Source organism: Paroedura picta, chromosome 7 (assembly GCF_049243985.1).
Source record: "Paroedura picta isolate Pp20150507F chromosome 7, Ppicta_v3.0, whole genome shotgun sequence".
In the NCBI taxonomy this organism is placed as follows: domain Eukaryota; kingdom Metazoa; phylum Chordata; class Lepidosauria; order Squamata; family Gekkonidae; genus Paroedura; species Paroedura picta.
The window spans coordinates 2209848-2222139 of NC_135375.1; the positions used below are offsets into that span (position 1 = coordinate 2209848).

General features: G+C 48.2%; 1 protein-coding gene across 11 annotated transcripts in view; it reads left to right on the forward strand.

Annotated features, from left to right (window-relative positions):
• The window catches only part of CELF4 (CUGBP Elav-like family member 4), a 725765-nt gene that overhangs the window by 117058 nt on the left and 596415 nt on the right, over positions 1 to 12292 (forward strand). The window lies entirely within an intron of this gene.

Here is a 12292-nt window from a genome sequence, read left to right on the forward strand (position 1 = left end):
CAACCCAGTTTGAGAGCACGGGATAAGTAATTTAGGGAGACATTTAGGAGCCTCTTGTGGCGCAGAGTGGTAAGGCAGCAGACATGCAGCCTGAAGGCTCTGCCCATGAGGCTGGAAGTTCGATCCCAGCAGCCGGCTCAAGGTTGACTCGGCCTTCGATCCTTCCGAGGTCGGTAAAATGAGTACCCAGCTTGCTGGGGGGTAAGCGGTAATGACTGGGGAAGGCACTGGCAAACCACCCCGTATTGAGTCTGCCATGAAAACGCTGGAGGGTGTCACCCCAAGGGTCAGACATAACCTGGTGCTTGCACAGGGGATACCTTTACCTTTAGGTTTCTAGTGGGGAGAATCTCAGACCTGAAAAAGTTGACAGATTGAGAACTATTTTGGGGAAAACTCTCTGAATTGGTTTTAATGCTGAGGACAGACACAGACAGACACAGACCAACAGACAGAGTGAGAGCTACAAGAAAATAACTAAGGGTCATGATATAAGTGATTCTTTTCATACAAACCTAGAACTTGTCTCAAAATTAATATTCTTCTTTTTTAAAAAATTCCCTGTTTCTGATCCGATAATTTGAGTCCGGTACCATAGTTTCACTTTATCCTGATATTCCATGTTTCTGCAGTTTTAGAAACTTTCTCAACCACTTCCGTGCGACTGAACATTTCTCCCTTCCTGTCCACACAATCCAACCACGGCCTTGCAGCCGCTGATCAAGGGTTTGGAGTGATAGATTTTGCACGGAGCAAATACTTTTACTAGGCTTGCCAGCTCTGGAGGGAAAAATTCTGGAGGATTGGGGGAAACCTGGAGATCTGGGGAGGGGCGCATTTGGTCATGGGAGGAGTCTTGGCCTCCAAAGCTGCCATTTTCTCCTGGGGACCTGATCTCTGTTGTCTGGAGATCCATTTCAGTTCTGGGGGACCTTCCGGCTCTGCCTGGAAGCTGGCAAACCGAAGTTCTACCCATCTCCTCCTAAAGGCTTGTGGTGCTACCTGATTAGCTGCAGATCTGCTTTTCTCTGAGTCACTAACATACTTTTGAGTTTTTGCAATCACGATTGTTGCTTGGCTTGAAAGAGAAAATTTTAAAAATAAAGAGGAAAAAGAAGATAGCAAAATGCAGGTGAGTAATTAAGAGAGAGATGGTGCACATTTCAGGTTTTATGGAGCGCCTCTTAGAGACAGACACAGAAAATTAGGGAGTGTGGTGTTCAAAGCATGTACCTGGCTGGTCTTGTGAATCTATCTTGTGACTCCCAGAATCACCAAGTTCCTAAAACAACTGAAGGTGCTCAGTTCCCTTTCTTGGGCAAGAAAAGGCGGGGATTGGGGCCTAGTAGATCGACGTGAAGCAAGCATCCGTTTCCTGAAACTATGTCTCCTTTTGGCTATTCAACCCTTAAGGTGAATCGAGGTTGACACTTTTTCTTTCTTTCTCACCCTGCATTGTGAGAATGGGATAGGTGGTGGGGGGAAAGGACCACAGTCGGCTTTCCCGTTTGCTCCTCTTGGGTCTCGTGATGAAGTGGAAGTAAGCAATCATACTCTCATGCGATCCCACTTTATATAGGGGACAATGGTGTCATGGTCGAAAGGTGGATCACCAGTGAGAGAAACAGGTGCCAACTAGAAGAGACATCTGCTCTGGACGGTGTGGTGGTTTCCCTTTGCCTGTTGTGGGTTAGAATCCTGCTGTTCACGGTGGCGTGCTGGGGGGTAACAGAGACTGGGGGGTGGGTACGTCTTCCGGACTCGGTCCGAATCCAATTGTGAGTGAAGGATGCGCACAAAGAGCCCCTCCCCTTTCTGCTTCATGCTAGTGCAGAAGATTGAAAATAATTCTATCCCACCTTTTGGTTAAAACCGCCCAGGGGCAGGTTGCAAAGAAGCATTACAAGAAAATAGGTAGACGGCCCCTGCTTGGAAAATCCCTGGAGGTTTGGAGACGGAGGCTGGGGCTTCAGGGGTGGAGAGATCTCAGCAGGTTGCAAGGCTGGTACAAACCAGGTTCCAAAGTTGTCATCCTTGCCAGGGGAGCTGGTCCCTGCGAACTGGAGATCGGATGCAATTCTGGGAGATCTCAAAGTCCTGTTGGGGAGGGTGGCTACTCTACTCTACAACCAACAATGGATCGGTTTCTCTTTTCCTTCTTGGTGCCTACCTAGGCTTGGAAGGGCTCTGCCACAAGGGCCAAAATCCAGTTTCAGGCCCAGATGCAAACCAGAGCTTCCTGTCCGCAGTGTGGCTGCAGTTCGTTACCATCAATAACAACGAGGTCCTCTTAAATCGAAAGGCTGTTAACTTATTTATGGGAAGCAGCCCTTGACTTTTGGTAAACGGGAAGGCCCCAGCCCTTCTTTACACAGGGCCTGCGTGTGAGATTTATGGCAATCCTGGACTGTGGTTGATAACATGCCGCGGTAATACCAACTATAGTTCATCACCATAAAAGAAGCTGCATGTCTTAGGTCAGCAGGATGGGAGGAAAGGGGGAGGACTGAATGGGCATGGGGGGGGGCTTCTCTTCTGACACATACATAACCCATTCTCTTGACCTGACAGCAGCTTTGTGGCAAAGGGTGTGTGTGTGTGGGGGGGGGGGAACGTAGATACGATTAACAATCCAGGAATGAAAAAGGGATGGGGGTGGGCAGAGAGAGCTATTTTTCCTCCGGCTCATTTATTCAGTGTCTTGCTCCTGTAAGCAATCTAACACCTTCTCTTTAAGCTCATGGCACCTTCTTAAGTTCTGTATCAGTGTGTGTGTGTTTTTAAGCGTATTTATAAATGCAAGCAAGAGCCTCTTGTGGCGCAGAGTGGTAAGGCAGCAGACATGCAGTCTGAAAGCTCTGCCCATGAGGCTGGGAGTTCGATCCCAGCAGCCGGCTCAAGGTTGACTCAGCCTTCCATCCTTCCGAGGTCGGTAAAATGAGTACCCAGCTTGCTGGGGGGTAAACGGTAATGACTGCGGAAGGCACTGGCAAACCACCCCGTATTGAGTCTGCCATGAAAACGCTGGAGGGCGTCACCCCAAGGGTCAGACATGACTCGGTGCTTGCACAGGGGATACCTTTACCTTTACCTTTATAAATGCAAGCAAGACAAGGATGGTGTACCCCTCCCCATGACCTGTGTGTGAGGATCTCTCCCCCCACACACACACACACTTCCTGACCACCTGTGCTTTTCTATGGTTGTGTTATGCACATGTATTTTCATAGAATCATAGAGTCGGGCGGGGTCATACAGGCCGTCTAGTCTCACCCCTTGCTCAATTTTGCTTCAATTGTTTTCGGGAAGCACTCGGTAAGTTGCAAGGGACATGTTTTGTGTGTTTCCAGGGGGTGTGTAGGGTGGACGGTCAGTTGGTGGTGTTGTTTGCCAGGGCCCTGGAGCTCAGATAGGTGGTGAATTAATGAGTTCAGGTATATGGCGAATGAACAGAGTCCATGAATTGGGGATGGCTGGAAATACGGAAGGGCAAAACGAGAAATTTCCTGCAAACATTCCGCAACTCTCCGGTTCCCCTCCGCCTTCGTCCGCGGAGCGATTTTGGACAGCCCTGGCGTCTCCCTTTAGCTCAAAGTTGGGTCAAAGCAACTTTTGAGTTGCTCTACTTCAGGTTTGCCCCAGTGCTTGTTTATATATATATTTTTAACATACAACAGAATTGCGGGGCTGATGAAGTGTATTAGTCCTTTAATAATTTATAGAAATGCTTTGATGTTGCGGTAATTACATTAAAGGTCACATATCAAAGGTAATTTGGGTGAGCAGCTGCGATGGTTTCTCCGAAGCAATCAATATCGCTGTCCGTGGTGCTGGATTCACCGAGGGCCCTCCCAGATTAAAGGAAGCTTATTACGAGGCAGACGGACACGGGGGAAATCAAGAGCAGATTGAGGAGGTGCTGGGCTCTCGCTCCCCCACCTACAATTAACACCATCCCCCCTTAATCTGTGCTAATCCTTCATGGGGGGGGGACGACAACCACTGGCATTTTGAGACAAATTAGGCAGCCGTGGGGTTGACGGGAGAGGGAGGGGAGGCTGGATGGAGTGGGGGAAGGCCCGTCGTCGGTGGGGTGTTTGGACTGTGCTTTGTGTGAGGATTCAAGTAAATATGCGGTGATCGGAAACCCGCCCTATCAGGAATTCTTGATCGAGGAGGAAATGCAAATCCGATCCGGACCGCGACGACGGCGGAGACGTGGGACAAATGTTCCCACGGAGGTGGTTCAATATTTACTGTCCCCTCCCCTCTTCCCCACTGCAAATTGGCTCCCACAGGAAATGAAATCTGGGGGGGGGGGATATAATTATGAGTTGCTTTTTCTTTTTTTTTAAAAAAAAGTATAAGTCATTCTGATTCTAAATCACAAGTAGGCCAACTATGGCCCCTCCCCTTTCTCTTCCTGAGGTTAATGTCAGAGGATAATGTTGTGAAATGTAATTACCCGATCAAGATCAGCTTTTATTTATGATCCAAATAAACTGAGCTCATGTCTAATAAGCACGGTGGTATATTTCTCCCCCACCCCACCCCCCGTTTTCTTTGTGACTAAGAAGGAGAGGGTCACACGCAGCAGAGGGGGCTGCCTCTTTGCATTACCTCACCGGATCGTTGCAGAGACCCCAAAGGAGAAACGAGGGAAGCCAAGAAGCCAGCAGACTGTTAACTTCAGCAGTTTAGGTGCTTTTCCAGATGTCAGGACCCATTAAAATCCATGCCTCGGAGAGGACACGGTAGAAATGTTGTCTTTATCGTTGCATTTGATTTCTTGGCAAGTTATGAAAATGGGGCTGTTGCTGGGGAGGGTAGCGGTATCCTTTACGCTCTGATCCTGTCGATAGGCATAGAGAATGGTGAGACAGGATAATTTTGCTAGTGCTACTGAAATGAGAGGCGAGCTGAAACGGGAGCAAAGCTGCAACCATCACTTTCGTTTTGCTTCCCCTTTGCGGGGTTGTCAAAATTCACTTCTGTGTTTCTGCCTTCCTTTCAGCCGGCCTCTTGAACTCGGTCTACTTTTCATTCATCAGGGAAAGACCTCAGCCTCTGTGCCCAGTTGTTGGCCCTCCAGAGGAACTGGTTGGCTACTGGGTGAGGCAGGATGCTAGACTGGATGAACCACTGGTCTGATCCAGCAGGCAATTCTTGTGTCCTTCTCCGTCTATAGCTGGCAAAATTTTAGAACAAATCATCAAACTTTCAGTCCTTGAGCAGCTAGAGCAGATGGCTATAATTACTAAAAATTATCATGGCTTTCTCAAGAACAAGTCATGCCATACTAGCCTTATCTCTTTTTTTGAGGAAGTTACTACCTTGCTAGATCAGGGGAATGCTGTGGACATTGTTTACCTTGATTTCAGTAGGCTTTTGATAAGGTCCCCAACAATATTCTTATTGACAAGTTGATATAATGCAGTATGGATCTTATTACTGTTCGGTGGATCGAGAACGGGTTGACCGCACCCAATGGGTGCCTGTAAATGGTTCATCATCTTCTTGGAGAGGAGTGATGAGTGGAGTGCCTCAGGGATCTGTCCTGGGCCCTGTGTTACTCAACATATTCATAAATGATTTGGATGTGTCCCTTCCCAGGGAATTGCTAATTGCTGCTGTGGGATGGTAGGTAAATTTCCTCCAGGCCAGGCTGGATTCTGGATATGTTTGGTGGTGAAATCACTTGGGCATGAAATTGGGGTCACCATGGGTGGGCAGGCATTTGTGAGTTCCTGAACTGTGTAGGAGGTTGGACTAGATGACCTTGGAGGTCCCTCCCAACCCTGATTCTAGGGGAATCTATGCCCTCTTGTTAAACCTCCAGTGGTTGGCCATTGTGTGAAACAGGATGGATTAGATGGACCACTGGACTGATCCAGCAGGGCTCTTCCTATGTTCTTATGAAGTCCTTGGCCTCTGTACCCTATAGTTAGCCCTCCAGAAGAACTGTTGGCCACTGTGTGAGATAGGATGCTGGACTTGACCCAGCAGGGTTATTATTAATTACTTAATTTATTATTTGATGTCCATAACCACTGCTCTCAGCATAGCCATCTCAGGGCAGTTTGCCACATTTAAAACCATGCAGAGTTTTACAGTGGTAAAACCAATATATCTATATATATATATATATATTGAGGTCTCGGTCTCTGTTCCCTCTTGTCAGCCCTTCAGAGTTACTGGTTGGCCACTGGGTGAGACTGCATGCTTGACTAGACGGATCGAGCCGGGCTCTACTTATGACTACATATAGTTATGATGTCTAAGTGAGTTGCCCACACCTCAAGAAAAATCAAATTTGATACACACCTGTGCGAAATGGCAAAAAAGAAGTACCCACACCAACACCAGTTCTGGAGGCCTCACTTCAAGAAGGACGTCGATAAAATTGAAAGGGTACAGAGGAGAGCGACGAAGATGATCTGGGGCCAAGGGACCAAGCCCTATGAAGATAGGTTGAGGGACTTGGGAATGTTCAGCCTGGAGAAAAGGAGGTTGAGAGGGGACATGATAGTCCTCTTTAAGTATCTGAAAGGTTGTCACTTGGAGGAGGGCAGGATGCTGTTTCTGTTGGCTGCAGAGGAGAGGACACGCAGTAATGGGTTTAAACTTCAAGTACAACGATATAGGCTAGATATCAGGAAAATGTTTTTCACAGTCAGAGTAGTTCAGCAGTGGAATAGGCTGCCTAAGGAGGTGGTGAGCTCCCCCTCACTGGCAGTCTTCAAGCAAAGGTTGGATACACACTTTTCTTGGGTGCTTTAGGATGCTTAGGGCTAATCCTGCGTTGAGCAGGGGGTTGGACTAGATGGCCTGTATGGCCCCTTCCAACTCTATGATTCTATGATTCTATGATTCTATGATTCTATGATTCTATGATTCTATGATTCTATGATTCTATGATTCTATGATTCTATGATTCTATGATTCTGTTTCCCATCATGGAAGAATTCTGATCAGAGCATCCAGTGAGGAATTCAGGAAGGAAGGGGGGGACGGGATTCCTGATTTGAAGTCTCCGGCTAGCTTCCTTTTCTGCCCCCACCTTAGAAGACATGGCCCCCTATCATGTGCACTGTACTTGGGTCAGCCTGCAACCATTGAGAAAAAAAAAGACTTTATCTATTAAACCAATCTGCTGAATAGACACAACACTTTGGCATGCCCTTAAAACTTCCTTCTTTTTTCCCCTGGTTGGAAAATACATCTAACGGGTCCTCAGGAAGGATTTTTGCCTTGCTCCTGAAATTTGAGGGGGGGGGGGATGATGGAAAGTGTTGAATCAAGAGAGGGGCATGGCTAGGTAGAAAAATCAGATTTAGGAGGGAACAGGGATGGGACAATTGTGCAGTACTAAACCTTTAAAAGTTTACCAGGATCGTTGGCCATCAGCACTAAGGTTCCAAAGATCCCCCCCCCTCCCAAATACACACACTATTTCATAAGTCAAATACGGGGAGGGGAAAATTGACAGGAGAGGAGGAGGGGGCCCGTTTCCCATTAACTTAAGGGGGGGGGCAATGAACGAACCCTGGAGTGAACTGTATTTCAGAGCTTGCCAGCTGAGATGAAACACCTGAGTCCGATCTCTTTTGTAAACATTAGAAGTTCCATTTCACTAGGTAAAGAAGATTGCCTGCTCTGGTCCTTGTGCCAATATCCCCCGGAATGCAAAGAGAATTCACTCTCTGCGTTCCAGTTGAGAGAATTTTGGAGTTGTCGCTTGCCCGAGTGTAAAGGTTTCAGAGCAGGTGTGCGTGTGTGTTTGTGTGCGCGTACAGGGCTGGGAGGGAGCTGGTGTGTCGAACAGCTTGGTCTTCGCCGTAGTGGCCCTTCACTCCAAGTAGGAAGATATAATGAACACACGGAATTTACAGCCTCAAGAAGGGGCAGCAGCTTACGAGCACAGGCAGCTTCAAGAGGGGACTAGACCGGAGGGGTATGGAGCAGAGGCCACAAGGTATATGTAGAATGCTTTGCCTAGGGTACTTCTGGACTGCTGGTACCTGAGTTCTGTGCATGATACAGAACGTTGGACTGGATGGGCCATTGGCCTGACCCAACGTGGCATCTATCACACCTTCCAACGCTGTGTTCCTATAATTCTAGTACATCATAGAATCATAGAGTTGGAAGGGACCTCCTGGGTCATCTAGTCCAACCCCCTGCACTATGCAGGACACTCACAACCCTATCGCTCATCCTGTCACCTGCCACCCCCTTGAGCCTTCACAGAATCAGCCTCTCTGTCAGATGGCCTCAATCATAGACCTGGCGGAAGAGCTCTGTTTTGCAGGCCCTGCAGAATGCTGGAAGGTCCCACAGGGCCCGCAGCTCACCCAGGAGCTCGTTCCACCAGGTCGGGGCCAGCTGATCAACCCCTGAAACATTATTCAAGCCTAGAAGTGGTACAATCATGCAGAATATGGTTGAGAAGCAGATTTGTGGACCTACCTGGGGTACCTCCCATTCCCATCCTCTCCAGGCCCATCACTGGCCATTTTGGGAGGAGGGGGCGGGTGGATAGACATGACCATATATGGTTATATCACCCAATTAAAATCGTTTAACTCCCGCTCATTTGGGAAACCCTCCCAGGGCTGTCAAGAAGCACCATGGCTTCACAAAACCCTGGTTGAGAAAGCCTGGATTTGAGACCTACCAGGGGTGGGTGTGGAAGGAGACGCCAAGTCACAGCCCATTTATGGTGACCCTCACAGGGTTTTTAAGGCAAGAGATGATCAGAGGTGGCCTGCCATCGTGTTCCTCTTTGTGTTGACCCTGGACTTCCTCGGTGGTCTTCCATCCAAAGGTTGTTTGGGGTAGACCTTGCTTAGCTTCCAAGATCTGCCCTAGACCCTGTGTTGTTCAACATATTTATAAATGATTTGGATGAAGGAATAGGAATTAAATTTCCAGGTGACACAAAACTGGGGAGGGTAGCAAGCACACCAGAAGACAGAATCAGAATACAGGATGATATCGATGGGCTAGAAAACTGAGCTAAAATGAATTTCAATAGCGTCAAATGTAAATTGAGGGCAGGTAGTTGTGAGTTCCTGTACTGTGCAGGGGGTCAGACTAGATGACCCTTCTAACTCTGTGATTCTGTCTTATGAGATCCATCTCGCCTGGCCAATATCCCAAAGGACAGGGCCAAATATTTGAGCAGCCAGCTAGGAAGAGTCTATTTCAGATGTCCCCTCCCTCTCTCATGAACTCTCCTGAGATGTCAGGAAGGCACTGTCTCAAAGCCCCCCTTTTGCAGTTGGAAGACTCATCAACCTTACAGGATTGGCACAAGAATTTAAGACGGTAATGGGTGTGAAAAATGTCTAATGATCATAAGGTCTGCACGGGAGCTAATTATTAATGGACTGTATCCTACCCCTTCTGGGAACACACATTAAATCAGGGTTAGTCAAACTGCGGCCCTCCAGATGTCCATGGACTACAATTCCCAGGAGCCCCCTGCCAGCGTTCGCTGGCAGGGGGCTCCTGGGAATTGTAGTCCATGGACATCTGGAGGGCCGCAGTTTGACTAACCCTGCATTAAATCATACCATCCCATGAACCTCCTTATACTGGATCAGACCCTTGGTCCACCAAGGTCCGTACTGTCCACTCCAGGGTCTTGTGGAATGATCCTTCACATCCTGCCATAACTGAGATATCAGGGATTGAACCTGCAACATTGTGCCTGCTAAGCAGATAGACTACGACTGAGCCATCAAAATCAGTCTGGCTGGCATGGTAGCAGCTCTCCTGGGTCTTTCTTTCCCATCACCTGCTGCCTGGTCCATCTAAACTGGAGATGTCAGGGACTGAACCTGGGACCTTCTGCATGCAAAGTAGATCATCTCCCACTGAGTCACTGCTCCTTTCATGCTGGATCTTCATTTGCTCTGCTGTTCCTCTGGAAGAAAAGCCTCTTCTATTGAGGAAAAGTTCTGTGCCCATTCAAGTGGAGGGAGAATATGCATTCCAGCGTGGTTTTCATTCATCATTATATAATGGTTCTTATTGCATGTGAAGCAGTTCCATAATCAGCCCCAAGGCAAAGTCAACTACCTGTCCCCAGGACAATTGGCCACTAGACTTCTGTAACTCACTATACATGGGCCTTCCCTTGTCTTTGACCCGTAAATTGCAGTTGGTGCAAAATAGGTTGGTCATTAAGGTCATTAAGAGGGCCCATATTCAGCCTGTGCTATGCACCTCCATTGGCTACCAATTAGCTTTCCAGATCAGGTTCAAGGTTTAGGTTCTCACCTTCAAGGCCATCCATGGCCTGGGCCCTGCATATCTGAGGACCGCTTCTCTCCACATGCCCTCCACTTGGGCTCTTTGCTCTGCGGGTTTGAATCTGCTAGTTGTCCCTGGGAGGACCTTGACCAGGTCCAGGGCCTTCTCAGTCCTGGTCCCAACCTGGTGCAATGAGCTCCTGGAAGAGCTGAGGGCCCTGACAGAGCTCTCACAGTTCCGTGGGGCCTGCAAGATGGACCTCTTCCACCAGGGATTTGCTTGAGGCCAGGTCTCTCCCTGCAGAAGCCCCAAGTGACAGACATCTAGGCAGGGACTTCCTCTCCCAGGGGTGGTGGTGTGCTGCTGTCATCTGACATGCAGTCGGTGGTGGGGAAGGGGGGAGGTTTTAGAACTGGATTGTGCCATCATTACTTTTGTAAGTTTATTTGTTTTATGGAGTTTACTGTAAACCGCCACGAGCCGGCAGGGTCCGGGAGTGACAGTTAATAAAAGCTAAAACAAAAAAACAAACAAACAGATAAATAAATAATCTGGCGAACCAGGTTTGATGCCCCACTCCTCTTTTACATGCAGCCGGCTGGGTGACCGTGGGCCAGTCACAGTTCTCTCAGGGCTCTCTCAGCCTCGTTGACCTCACAGGGTGTCTGTGGTGGGGAGAGGAAGGGAAAGGTGTTTGTGACATTGGGACACTTTCAAGTAGTGGAAAGTGGGGTATAGAAAAACAGCTCTTCTTCCACTTCCTCTCCTCCTCCTCCTTCTTCTTCTTCTTCTTCAATCTGTGGACAAAATCAAGGTAGGCTCCCATTTCTTTTGGAACCAGGGGACCGGGTTAAGAATCCCCAGTGCCCCTGGTTCTTTGATTGCAAAATTTAAAAATCCGATTAGAAAGGTTGCCACCCCTTCATCTCGTTCTGTCTCTCCTCCTCTCCCAACGCCTCTTCCCATTGGGTCCTCAAAGGACAATTTCCCTGTTCGTCAAGACGAGTCTGTCGTTGAGTCTTCATTTGCTTTATGCGTTATTCAATGGCAACTTTTCTCCTCTTGACGGGCCCAGCAGAGGCGGATCAATCTAATTTTATGTACAACGGTAAAGATGAATGATAAGTCGAAAGGAACCCAGCGAGTACAAGCTGAATAAATTATAAAGGGCAATTCATGACAGGGACCGGGGTCCCGAGAGACGCGGATATGATAACGGAAAGCACGGCTGAATTTATGAGGGAGTTAGTTAGCGAGTATGGAAGCCCTTAATTCTTCAGGGTAGCTTTTACAACTCTTTGTGACTGGGACTATCAAAGTATTTCATTTTAAAGAGGGGCCGTATATTCTGCACATGGCCACTTCTGCATATTTGGGATGACCTCATTTGGGGAGCGTCACCTCCTCTGGAGGTTGGTTCACGGTGGCCTCCAAACCATGAGTCATGCAGATGTTCATAGCATGGAACCATCTGGGGCCAAGCCAGGTTCTTCAAGCCAATTAGAAATGATGGGTGTGAGGTCTCATGCTGCATATACAGAGTGGAGCTCCTAGGGGGGTCAACCCCATAGACATGGCAGGAGGGCAGGAGGCTGTTTCAGTTGGCTGCAGAGGAGAGGATGCGCAGTAATGGGTTTAAACAACAAGTACAACAATATAGGCTAGATAATCAGGGGAAAGTATTTCACAGTCAGAGTAGTTCAGCAGTGGAATAGGCTGCCTAAGGAGGTGGGGAGCTCCCCCTCACTGGCAGTCTTCAAGCAAAGGTTGGATACACACTTTTCTTGGATGCTTTAGGATGCTTAGGGCTGATCCTGCATTGAGCAGGGGGTTGGACTAGATGACCAGTATGGCCCCTTCCAAATCTATGATTCTATGACATTGTTGTGGCCCAGCCATTCATCTAGGAGCAAGATGGTACCTGACGTATTTATCTGATATCACTTTGTATTTGCATTGTGGCATGCCATATAAGAAGAGCCCTGTTGGATCAAACCAGGGCATGAAGAAGATGAATTGCTGGGGGAGGGTT